Here is a 13,116-nt window from a genome sequence, read left to right on the forward strand (position 1 = left end):
GGAGTGGAGTGACAGAGTCCTTAAAAAATGACAGCAAAGCAACATGACCTTCCTCCCGAATGGTGATTTTTGGTGGCGGGGGAGGGGTAATAAAAAAGCAACCGCAAATGATATTCCTTGGAAATTCAGTTGTGTGTGTTGGGGGTGGAGGTGAGGCAGAGGACTGGAAAGTATCTGAAAAGGGCTGATCTGTGTTTAGTGCACAGATAAACATCCCCATGAGTAACTCTCCATGCATCATAAACCTGGCCTGCCGCCATGATGGATGCATGTTTCTATTCACTTATTCATATTGTTGTTCCGGATCCCTTATCTGCTGAGGATCCTCACCAGGCTGCAAGCTCTGAGAGAACAGGAATTCTATCTGGCTTGGTCACTGCTTACTCCCAGGAGCTAGAAAGTCACTGGGACACTGATAGTATCTATGGATTGATAAATGAATGAATGTGCATGGAGGCACATGAGGTGAAATCAGAATTTCACCCATGTCACATCATAGGGAGAATTGAATGCCACCGTGTAGGTGCTCAAGAGATACTTACTCCAAATGAATGAGTGAAATAAAGTTAAAAAAAAAACTGGAAACTAGGAATCATGAAGTCTACAGTGAGAGGGAAACCTTGAAGAGTTCTAATGAGGGCATGAATTCTACCCAAATATTTCTTTATTAAACGCCGATTATATGGGCTTATGGTGCGCTACATATGCATGATTTCAAGACAAATAAAATAGAGTACCGTACTCTTTTGAAGAGGATTATAATCGAGGGGAGAAAGAATAGATTCACTTTATACCTATAAGTATTTTGCAGACTTCTCTATAGGGAAATATCTATCTGTGTTCTGGAATACAATGGGAAACAGGACCGGTGCTGAAAAATAATTCTTCTGTGGCCAAATGAGTATTTGCTAATCATACAAACCACACCGAGAAACATCTACAAGTATTGTACTCTGCACTGGGAATGGCAAACTGTGGCATGAGGAACACATCCGGTCTGCCATCTGTTTTTGTCTAACTGTGAGCTAAGAATAGTTCTTAAATTTTTAATTTTTTTTTAAATAAAAAAAGATTTTGTTTCATGTGAAATGTATATCAAATTCCAATTTCGGCAACAATAACTAAGGTTTTATTGGAATTAAGTCAAACCTACCCCTTGATGTATCATCTACGGCCTCTTTCTTGATACAAGAGCAGAGTCGTTGCTATACTATGGCCCGCAAAGCCTAACAATGTTTACTATCTGGACCCACCCAGGAAAAAGTTGGCCGACCACTGCTCAAGACTCACAGTGAGCCTGAGGGGCAAGGTTGATACTATCATACATTTTGGTGACCTTCCCCTTAAGAGATTCTGCTTCCCGAGTCAGTGGTTCCCTGCAAATTAAAATGTAACTACATTGGGGAATTTCATTTCCTACTTTTTAAAATGAGTGCCTTGCAAATGATGATTGATTACGCCTTTGATTAGAAAGTAAGGGGACATAGAGCTTAGCATGAAATGCAAAGCTATTTTAGGTCCATGCAGGGTAGTTGGAAAAACAGCCACTTAACATCAGGAAGCCAATGTTTTCATCCTGCAAACTTGGGCAGTTCACATGCCCCATCGGTGCCCGAGACCCCTTTTTTATCACACAAAGCCTGAAAGGCAGTCTTCACGATTCTTTTCAGGACTAAAATCCCGTAAATCTGCAAGTACAAGTCACTATTTGTACTCAGGGCTCTGCCTACTCCTAGTCGATACGCATTTTACAGAGAAGACAACCAATGACCACTAGATACGTTTGATTATTTACACATGTGTGGAGTTACCAAGAAATGCCCGGGAATGAAACACAGGCTGGGATTCCAAATCTGCAGGAAGCATGGGAACAGTTAGGGCTCTGCATTTCATCTTATAGCTTCAGGGTGCACATTGTCTCTTCATTGGGAGGTGACTGGGTAAAGACAGAAATTTACAGTGTTTTAAGGAGGGCTATGAAGGGATATGTGGATTTTGAAAGGGTACGTAAAGTCACAACCTATGTCAGGATATCCCTGCCTTTCCCCACTCAATGCCAACTTCACTTTTCTTTAAGAGCTGCACGCTTGTTCCTGCTTCAGTCTGTGATGATTCTACCTGAGAGTTTAATAATAAGAATTCTGGCAGCTGTTGGCCAGGCAGGGCAGCACTGAAGCAGCAAAACTGAGCACTGGGCACATCCACATGGTTTATCGGGGCCACTAAGTGATTGATCCCTCATTGCTGTCCCTTTTAAGCCTGGGTAGCTGGTGGGGGCGCCGGAAAGGGGCTTGCAAAACATTAATGCTGAAGGGACTGTTCCAGCTGTTAAATCATAATACGGTGTGATTTCGCTGAAATGAAGTAATTATAGAGGGAGAGAGGAAAAGTCAAATGATACAAAAACAAGTCCTTTGGGATGTGTTCTCTGATGCATATGCATTATTCGTTTTTAATATGCCCATCGCACAAAAGACTGCACTATCTTAAGGGTGGAGATTAGTGTTATTTTGGCTCAGGCTGTTATTGACAAATCTCAAAGAGGCTGTAATCATCGTAAATCAGCACATCTCAATTTTTAATATTTTGATGTGAAGCCTTCAATTTAATCTCCCTGCACTCTGGCCCTTATTTTAAGCACACATAATCTTTGTTCAAATCATGATTCTCCCATGTTCTAGCTGTGTGATCGTCAACAGATTGCTTAGCATTTCTGATCCTCAGTTTCTGCCTCTTTAAAAGGAGGATAATAGGATAATAATAGAACATATCTCACATGGTGAAAAGCACTTAGTGGCTGGCACACAGGAAGCATTCAATGTATATTAGCTGTTATTCTAAATAGTTTAGGAAAATCATACTTGCTCTTTGGGCTCAAATGTTACTCATCTGGAAATCTGTCCTTACTCTGGAAGTTTAGTGAGGAGCACACCCCTATTAGCCCCTTTTAGTTCATCTTTTCCCTACCACTGTTTACACTGTTTATAAGTATGTTTACTTTTCTCTCTTGTAAACTGTGGATTTCTTGGGAGTTGCAAACCTGTCTAATTTGGCCGATCTCTGGTTTCTTTCTTACATCAAGGTACATAGCTCTGACCATAGTGTTGTGAAGGGTTAAGGAAATGAAAGCCATATGCATACTGAAGCAACAAAATTATGGAGCTTACTAGTGTACAGAAACTCATTGTTCTTTTTAAAAAATTTTTTAATGTTTTATTTTAGAGAGAGAGAGAGAGAGACGCGAGAGATTGCAAGTGGGAGAAGGGCAAAGAGAGAAGGAGACACAGAATCCAAAGCAGACGCCAGACTCTGAGCTGTCAGCACAGAGCCTAGTGCAAGGCTCAAACTCACAAACTGAGATCTTGACCTGAGCCAAAGTCAGATGTTTAACTGACTGAGCCTCCCAGGTGCCCCTGGAAACCCATTATTCTTAGAACAGTAAGAAAAAAATCCAAAACCTTAGTAAAGCATCTGTATGCCCCTCCCTTGACTTTTGCCTCTTTCCAGAATGGTTTACCCTCTTACCTTCTACCTGTTCTCTGTACCACCAGCAGCAATAGAAATCTTTTAGGAACCTAGACACAGGACCCTCGCCCAGGCTGCTCCCTCTGTTTGAACTGCTTGTATACCACACTCATCCTTAAGATCACCGCTCAAGTCTTATCTTTTGGAGAACTCTTAAGCCACATCTGAATCAAGGTCATGCCTGCACTTATAAAAATTTATTCTATCCCTTTTGGGATTTAATCTCAATTTCAATTATTTAGTTTTGTGACTATGTAATTAATGTCTGTCACTCCTCAGTAGACTGAAAATTCCATGGAACAGGGATCATGCCTGATTTTGCTCTCGCCCATGTATTCATGCACTGTCTCATTCATAGACAGTGCTTGACAGAAGTACTCAGTAAAGATGGGCTTAGAAATTAATGAATGAAGATCTGAAAACCTGCATTTCAGAAGTACATACAAAGTAATTTTAGTTGCCTGATAAGGAACTAGAATTCTTTATTAATTAAGCTGAACCAATGGCTGCCTTTTATATATGTTTACTAAATGGTAGGACTTTATCTTCCTTATCATTCGAGGGTTAAGAAGCTGTATCCCACCTTTCCTGCAAATGCTGGGGAAGACCTAAATTAGCAACAGTCAGAGGTAGACTAACTTTTGCCTAAGAGAAGTCCAGATTAACAGAGAACTGGTTTCTGAGCTGCTCACTTGACCTTGCATTTATTTTATCTATTGCTTGCTTTTTTTTTTTTAAACAACCTTTTGGCCACTTATTGTTTGCTGATTCTCCTGACATGCCTTGGTGTGAGGCATCATAATTTAACTATGTCTGTGTCTTTTCTCTGGTCATAGCCCTGGTTCCTCCACACACGATACTAATATATCTGTCCTTGCATACCCACTCTTCTGTCTACCTACAACACCACATGTTTCCTGATTTTAAGGGAGACCCAGGTCCTGGAGCTTTCCTTTGGATACCTTTGGCAGTCATGAAAGAGAATTCTGAGTGGCAAGATCTTCAGTAGTGACTGAGTAGGAAAGCCAAGTTTTCAGGGGAAGGTGCGAGAAGAGAAGTAGCATGTGCCCTGTTCCCTTCTCCACCAGTCTACGTAACGTGGTTGTTGCACACCTGCACCCACGATCCTGTAAGGACCATCCTGAAAACCCAGACACATGATCCTGAAGTTCATAACAGGTGCCAGTCCTGCCACCTTCCCTAGAACCACCTCAATCTTTGGTTCCAGGCCCTGTGGCCCCTGTCATCAACCCCTCACCCAATACTCCCAGCTTTCTGGAAGTTACACAACTTCCTTCCTTCCTTCTCCCTCCCTCCCTCCTTCTCTTTCTTTCATTCGTTCGTTCTTTCCTCCTTCTCCCTCCCTCCCTCTGTGTCTTCTTTCTTTCCTTCTTTTTCTTTCTTTCTTCTTCCTTCCTTTCTTCCTTCCTTCCTTTTCTTTCTTCTTTCTCTCTTTCTTTCATTCAACTAATTTCATGGAAAAACTGTGTAAACCTCCTGCACTCAGTACTTGTCAGCTCCTCCTCACCTTTACTTACATGTCTGATCTTTTTATGTATTTGACACCTTCAGAAAGATCTCAATAACCTGAATAGCCTAGACTTTCTTTCTGTATCCTCTTCCATAGTCTTAGTTCAGACTGTCATCACTTTACTCATTGCCAAGAAATGGCTAATTGGTGCTCCCATCCTCTTTTCTCCCCATTCTACCACCCAAGAGGTTGATAGGATCATCTTTAAATGTAAACACAGTGCTTAGTAACCTATAATCCAAGGCTCTTAGCAATTGGTGTCTTCTGGTTTCTCCAGCTTTGCCTGCTTCACCTCTTACCATAAACTGGCACCCAGCCATGCGGAACTTTCCATCAATTCCTTCCATAACCCCAGATCTTTGAAAGCACTGCTCACTTCTTCTGACAAGCTCTAGCAGCCTTTCTTCCACAGGAAACTATCCCTTCCCTCACACCTCAAGAATCAGACTAAAAATCATTATCTTCTCTGAAACCGTTCCTAACTCTCCAGAAAGAATCAGTCCCTACACCTTCTGCAAAACCAGAACTCTCTTCATATGTTAAGTAGAAAAACACATCTTAAAAGAATTCTCTCCTTGCATCTTTCTCCTTTGCTAGATGATGATGTCCATGAGGAGAATATGGCGTTTTCCCATCCAAATGTCCCCCTGGTTAGTAGCCCAATATCTGGCACACAATAAGCATTACCATACATTCAGTGAATAAACGGTTTACCTTAAAAATATACCTTTTTTCCTTTGATAACAAGCAGTTACCCCACAAAAGAAATGTGTTCTCCTTTGACAATGAAGTGGTATTTTGCTGAAGCAGCAGCCAGTTGAGAAATATGAAAAGTGGGTAACATCTGCATTTTGATGTGTGTACGTTTGTAGTAAATTTTCATTTATGATGATCAAAAAGAAAGGGAGTTTAAGGAGTTTATGTTTTAAGACAGACTATGAAAATAACCTAGATTGTAAGCCTGACACTTTAATTTTATCTCAGATCTGACAAATATTTCACTTTAAAATGCTTGCCCCCTTAAAGAGTGCTGATAAGCCTTCCAAATGGGTCCCCCAACTCCTTGCCTTCCTAAGCATTTGATTTGTGTGCTTAGTAAATACTAATGTTCGATGATGCTTTTGCTGTTTTGGAAATTCTCTTTTTCATCTATTTTTGGTATTTATAGACTTAATATATATATTAGCATACCAATTCTTCACTTAAATATGTTCTTTGTTTATTTTAAGAATTCAATCATTTCAATTCCATGAGCATTCATTCAGTTCCTGTTGTATCTTAGACTCTGTGTTGGGAACTGTGATTCTGAAATACCTAAGACAGGGTGTATAACCTTAAGAAGTTCGAAGTCTGAGCCAGAGATCTAAGGGAATAAGAACTTAATAATGCTTGTGGTAGAGGGATTGTGTTTAATATAATTGGAAAAGGTAAGATTGACCCTGTTGGGAAGGTGGGTGGCAGAGCGACTTCAAAACATGGTGATGTTAAAGCTGGGCTTTGAAGGATGCGTAGGAGTTTTCCATTATGTGAGGTAAGAAGCAAACCAGAGTATTAAAAACTGTTTTTGTAAAACTATATTGTGGTTGATTTCAATCAAGACCAGAGCATGGATACTACAAAGTAGGGAGGACAGGTAGTAGGGATGATGAGATTTCAAAAAACTTTCCCCTTCTGGCCTTTTTGCTGTTGTTTCATTGTCTTTGAGGCTGTAGAAAAAAATACTTTGTGAGGGCTGCTTTGATGTATATGAATTATTCATCATTAAGAAGTCAAGCAGCTGACACTAGCCTTTGTTAAAGCTATTGAAGGTATTTTGGACCCTCTGGAAAAGCAGTGTGTTTTTATTCCTTCCTGCCTGGTGCAAGGGTCATCTGCATGTGTGGGAAGGTCTTGGTCAGCTTTTCTCTGATGGATGCAAATAAGAGGGCATTCTGAGCCTTCATGTCCTGTCGTTTTTCTCCATTCTCTTTTTAGGACAAAAATCATTTGTCATTGGAGACACAGGCACACACACATACCAAAACTGCCTGGGCGTGTGGGCTGCTTGCTTCATTAAAAACCCAGAGCTCAGTCAGATGGAGAGACACGACCACCGAGTCCATTAGTGTTCTTGCTCTGACACAGGCAGCTTGACCTGGGAGCAGCCAGAGTCAACGGGACATCTCATTAGAACAGACTTTATCACGTTTCCCCACCATTTAACATTCTCCTGAGCACTGTGTGGGATTTGGAGCTGGGGAGTCGCCAGTGTCCCTGGGGAGGAATGGTGTAGATAACAGAAAGGTTTCCATGTGCGCGGAGGACCCTCTCTGGGCCGTGTCTCCTGCGCTCTCTTGGCACCTCTCTGTATTCACCGCGTGTCATTTCATACACAAAGCTCACATGTTGTATGTGCCTACTGGGTCTCGGTAGCTAAATGAGATGCTTCAGATGTATTACCCTACCTAACCCTAAAAACTCTATGATATACACATTATATTGTTCCCAACTACAAAGAAAACAAAACAAAACAAAGACAACCAACCAACCAAACAAACGAACAAACAAACTCACCAAGACTAAGGGAAATCAATCAATTTGTTCAAAGGTTAAGAGATACTTTTTGAGGGGGCACCTGGTTGGCTCAGTCTGTGAAGCATCTGACTTCAGCTCAGGTCATGATCTCCCAGTTTGTGAGTTCGAGCCCTGCTTCACGCTCTGTGCTGACAGCTCAGAGCCTGGAGCCTGCTTTGGATTCTGTGTCTCCCTCTCTCTCTGCCCCTCCCCTGCTCGCACTCTGTATCTCTTTCCTTCAAAAATAAGTAAATATTATAAACTTTAAAAAAAAAAAGAAGAGAGATACTTTTTGATGCAACCAGACTCCAATGGGTGTGTCTTTCTACTGTACTTCGAATTTGGTGCTTTTATCCCACAGAAGGCTAAGAAGCACTAAAAACATTCAACAAGAAGAATGTTTGGGGTGGTAACTGGAGATGTTGCTGTTACTAAACAAGCATTTGCTGAGGGTTTGCCTGCCTAATGTCCTGGACTAACTGCTCTATTTACATATCTCATTTAATTCTCTTTACAAACCCCATGACTCAGCACTCTGTTTCCATTGTACCAATGTGGAAATACAGGATTAAACTGGTTAAGTAACAAATGTCCAGCCAGACTTTGATTCCCCAAATCTGTCTGACTTCAAATCAGAAGGAAGAAATGATACAGACTTGGCCAGGGCGATACATGGGGACAAGGAGACAATTTTGAAAGATAACAAGGTTTATTATTGCTAAAACTTGGTTGTATTTTGTTAAAATGTAATTCAATGAAATAGCCTTTTATTGGGTGCCTATTGCTAGGAGGCATTATGCTAAGACCTAAATATATTATGGTAAATATCACACTACTTTATCCTTATAAAAAAGAAGCTTATAACGAAAAGCCACAGACACATGAACATTAATGACAATAATACTGACATATGTTATTAGAAGAAAATGCAAATAAAAATAACAATTAAATTCTTATACAGCCCTTAAAATACCAGGCATGCTTATCAGTGTGATACCTATGCATTTATTTTTAAAATCTTCTTAGAAATTTGATGTGGTAGAGCCACGATGATTCCCATATTACAGATGAGGAAAACAGAGGCTCGAAGAGACAAGTACCTTCTGCAAGTTCACAGAGCTAGCCAGATTCTGGAGAATAAAGAGCAGGTAAGGATTCTTTCCAGCTGACTGGGAAAGATGGAGTCATGATCTGCAATGAATTCTACAGAGCTATGGAATTTAAACAGAGGGGGGCAGTGAAACCAGTCCCCAAGCAAAAGTCACAGAAGTATAAGCAAGAAGTGGTGGCTAGTGTGAGGTGACTCAATTTACTGCAAACCTGTGGACTCATACAAGTTAAGATTAAGTAGAGCTCATAACTTGGTCTTAATTCTAGGTGCACAAGTGACTGGTTCTTGGACCTTCAGCCTCAGTTTCATCATGTGGCAAATGTGCACACCTGTCTCGCAGGGTTATGACCAGAGCGAGAGGTGATCCAGCAGCTCCCAGCCCGGCAGAGCCTGTCTGCGACACAGTAAGTGCTTACTGAGTACGGAGAACACTGGGATAGGCCACTAATGTCCCGTCCTGTGAAGGGCTGGTGGACGCAGAGGCTTGGAGTGCTGTCTGCAAACCACCTTCAACTCCAAGCCCCTTGACAGGAATTCCGTCAGGCACAGAGCGCCACCTTGATCAAGGTCCTAACTCTCTTTGGGACAACCTGCATCCAGTGACTGACTGTTGCGAGGCTGTACAGTCTTGGCCACTGATGCGGTTTCAGAACGACTCTGCTGGACACAAATATACAATCATTATGTTGCACACCTCAAACTAATATAATGCTTTATGTTAGTTATACCTCAATTAAAAAATAATAATAATAAGGACTCTGATGGGGCCATTCTAGCTCCAGGGCTCAACCACATCTACCACTATGCCTCAAATTTCCTTGCTCTGCTGAACCTTGCTTCCTTCTTCTCTCTTCCTCAGAGCTCCTCTTGATAAACATCTTACCTGCTAAACCCCAATCCAGATTCTACTTCCCAGCTATCTTTGATGTTCATACTGCCAATGTCGGTGGAAGCCTAGGACAGGCAAAGATGGGGAGCACGTCATGGATCTAAGTTAGCGTCAGCATGTGTGACAAGTGCTCACTGAAGACAGATTTTATGCGGTGCTGCCTGCTTGAGAAGAGGGCTTGCCTTTGGCCCTGTGCAGGCCCCTGGGGCTCTTCATTTAAAAGGTTAATTGTTGGGCATAAAGGCAGCTCCATTGGTTAAGCCTCTGAGATTTCAGCTCAGGTCATGATCTCATGATTCATGAGTTCGAGCCTGTGTTGGGCACTGTGCTGACAGGGCAGAGCCTGCTTGGGATTCTCTCTCTCTTTCTCTCTCTGCCCCTCCTCCACTAACTCTCTATTTCTCTCTCTCAAAATAAATAAACCTTTTTTTAAATAAAACGTTGATTGTTAATAAATTCACTATTCATCCACTTTATAGATAAGTCATTTGCACAAAGGTGGAAAGACTTGACCAATGTCCCACAGTTTTTAGCAGTAGGGCTGGCTGACTCCAGCCTTCAAGTCCTTCCAGGAGAAAGCAACTCACCCCTATGGGCCATGCATATACTTTCCCCTTGTTTTAAATTCTCTGAGGCTGCATTTTATTGTGACATCTCTACACAGAAATGGTGTTTTCTACCTAATAGGACCTTGGGAGTCCAGAGAAAGGTCTCTTCCACCATCAGCATTCTGCCCTGTCTCCAAGGCCTGTCAGCCAGAGATGGCCAGGTAAGTGATGGAGCCTTAAAAGGTTAATTATCATTAATCATTATGAGAAGGCAGCTTATTATCGATTCATAAATTCAGAATAAATTTATTTTGCTGACAAGCAAAATGTCCCATTTGCCCTGGGGACCTGGTTTCCATTCTGAAAAATAATTTTTTTTCTAGATTATGGTCTTTGTATAAACTGCAGTCTCTTCCAACACACTATGTGGAGAAAAGCTTAATTAAATTCATAAGTTGGTTAAATTATTCCAAACTTACCAAAAACTTTCAGGAATATGTGTGTATGAGTGTCTGTACAGATCCAGATATACAGTCATACACCTATAAATGGAAATGCATAGAGATGTTGTTAATCAACAGCTTTCAAAGTATGTTCTACAGGTGATTGACTCATGGATGAATCTTATTATAAAAGTTCTCTAAATCTTTCATGTGTGATATTTTAGTAGACAAAATGCTTAAACTTTCATGGTTGCAAAACTCAATGTAGCCAGACTCTAGGTTATAATTAAGGTGCTACTACAACCATGCCTTTCCATCATTATCCAGGATTTGCTTAGTGAGTATTTGCATTTTCATTAATGGAAGTATAAAGCAAAATGAAATGATCAAAAATATTAAAATAAGAAGAGGAATCAATATTCGCCATTTTGGAATTCTTCTTATATGTCAGGTACTATATTGTGTCTGGCGTCCTGCCTTGGTAACTGAAGGGCAGGTCAGCAAATCTACTAAGCCTTCAGTATGGAGATTTTTGTCATCACCTTCCCAGTCTTCATAGGTGACTGTCCTGGCCCACCCCATCGTTTCTCTGGCTTCATGGAGAGGTAGAACCCTCTCCCCCTTTCCACCAAAGGGGAGAGAATAACATCCAAGAACAATGAACTCCATCTCCCCCCTACCCATCAAAGCTGCATTTAGTCATCCTTTCCTGTAATCAGGGAGGATGAGGCTGAGGGTGGGAGGTTGGGGAGAGACTAAGCTCTCCCAACCTGCTCTTTCAGGAAGCCCTGTAGGGAACAACTGGCCTAGAGAGCCAGCATCCCTGTGCATGTATATCTGACATACTTATTAGCAAGATCAGCCTAAACACATTCCATCTTTTTTCCTTATCCTTCCCCCCCCATGTCTCTTTCTTTCCTTTCTCTCTCTCATCCACCCCTCTCTCTTTCTCTCACTCCGTCCATTCCATCTCATTGGTTGTTTAGCAAATAATTTCAATAAAAGACCACAAAACTGCAGCTCTCAGGTTTCCTTTCCCTGTCTCAGTCGTCTAAGTGGGAAGGGTCTTTTCAGCTCTCTTCTATCTGTTCTGTGACTCCATAGCACCAGTAGGATGGAACTCTTTCCCTCCACTGCTTACGTAACTGAGAGGGTATAACAGATACACAATTGCACACTCAACAAAGGTTCTAAAATTATTAACTGTGTTTGCCTGAATATGGTCATTAAGACAGGTATGAGGCATGTGAGATCTGGGGAGTTTCAAAACATGGTATCACCAGTAATCTTTCTGATGCTGGTACATGAAACATTTTTTTGGCACCCAAATTTTTTTGAAGCCCATTAGTCCAGGTGTTCTCCAAGCATCATTCTGATTTGGTTTGGCGGAAGACCTGGTTTAAACCTGAAATAACAACAGGTGTCCCTTCCAATATAAACTCATTATTCAGTCTCTTTACGTCCTGTTGGGGGCCCAGGTGCTGGTCTCGTAAGCAATTTTTCTCAAAGAGCAGAATGACCATTGTCCTTCTTGAAGGAAAATGCCTTGCACAGGGAGGATGAGGAGCTGGTAAAAAGATCAACAGATTTCCATTGCTGACTCAACAGTGTATGTAACCTTAGAAAAGTCTCCTTCCCCCAGGCTGGGATTTTCAGATCTCTGAAGGAGGCCCAGCGGTCACCTTCTGGCTTGAAAATTCTGTGATTTCATATATTCTTCTTCCAAATTAAATTCAAACCCATTTTGCTCCTATCCTTCTTTCATTAAGAAGTGCATTCTAAATGCTTTTTAGGAGCCCAAATTGACAATGTAAGGGAATAGAAGGATCTATATGATAGAACACTGACTAGATATTAGAAAAAATTTTGAAGATTTTTATCGACATGGGAAAATGAGTATCAGAGAATCTTAAAAGGAATATAAGAAAATATATGAAGTTCTATGTGCACTATGATACCTGTTAAGTGGGGGGAAATGATAAATGAAATCAAGAAAGAAAAAGACAATTTACTAAATGATTAACACCTATTTCTGAGATGTGAGAGGATGTGTGCTTTTTGTTTTCTTTACTTTTACATCAGCTCTCAAATTCCTCAAAGTGACTGTGTATTCTCATCAAGGGGAAAAAAACCCACTTTTTTCAAAGAAGTTATTTTTCATTTGAATTGGGAGTGATTTTAAATCAAGTTAGAATATCACAAAAAAGCCTACTATTTTAGCTTTTCTATGTCATTCTTTTGAGATTAAGTTCATTTAAGAAATGTGTTCCCACTTAAAAAAAAAAAGCAGTATGTCCATGGTAAGTGTGTATTTAAATATGTAGGTACTTATTTTCAAGGTGCTCATGGAGCTGATTTCCAGATGTCCAATGGGCTTATCTGTGAAATATCAGGAGCCACGAGGATGATCTGGCATGAGGCTATGATATTAAGTTTGTTTTTATTCACTCTAATGGGAGAAAATGCAAAAACATCAGTGACCTCAATCTTTAAAATTCATTCTTCAAAACATACTT

At 40.9% G+C, this 13,116-nt stretch overlaps 1 long non-coding RNA gene across 13 annotated transcripts in view; it reads right to left on the reverse strand.

The window, feature by feature from the left end:
• Positions 1-13,116, reverse strand: part of LOC115280780 — a 116,852-nt gene that overhangs the window by 74,056 nt on the left and 29,680 nt on the right. For all 13 annotated transcript variants that reach the window (XR_003903934.1, XR_003903935.1, XR_003903930.1 and 10 more), the window contains exon 2: positions 10,637-10,699. This is a non-coding gene — a long non-coding RNA (uncharacterized LOC115280780). The remainder of the gene's footprint in view (positions 1-10,636; positions 10,700-13,116) is intronic.

Source organism: Suricata suricatta, chromosome 16, assembly GCF_006229205.1.
Source record: "Suricata suricatta isolate VVHF042 chromosome 16, meerkat_22Aug2017_6uvM2_HiC, whole genome shotgun sequence".
In the NCBI taxonomy this organism is placed as follows: Eukaryota; Metazoa; Chordata; class Mammalia; order Carnivora; family Herpestidae; genus Suricata; species Suricata suricatta.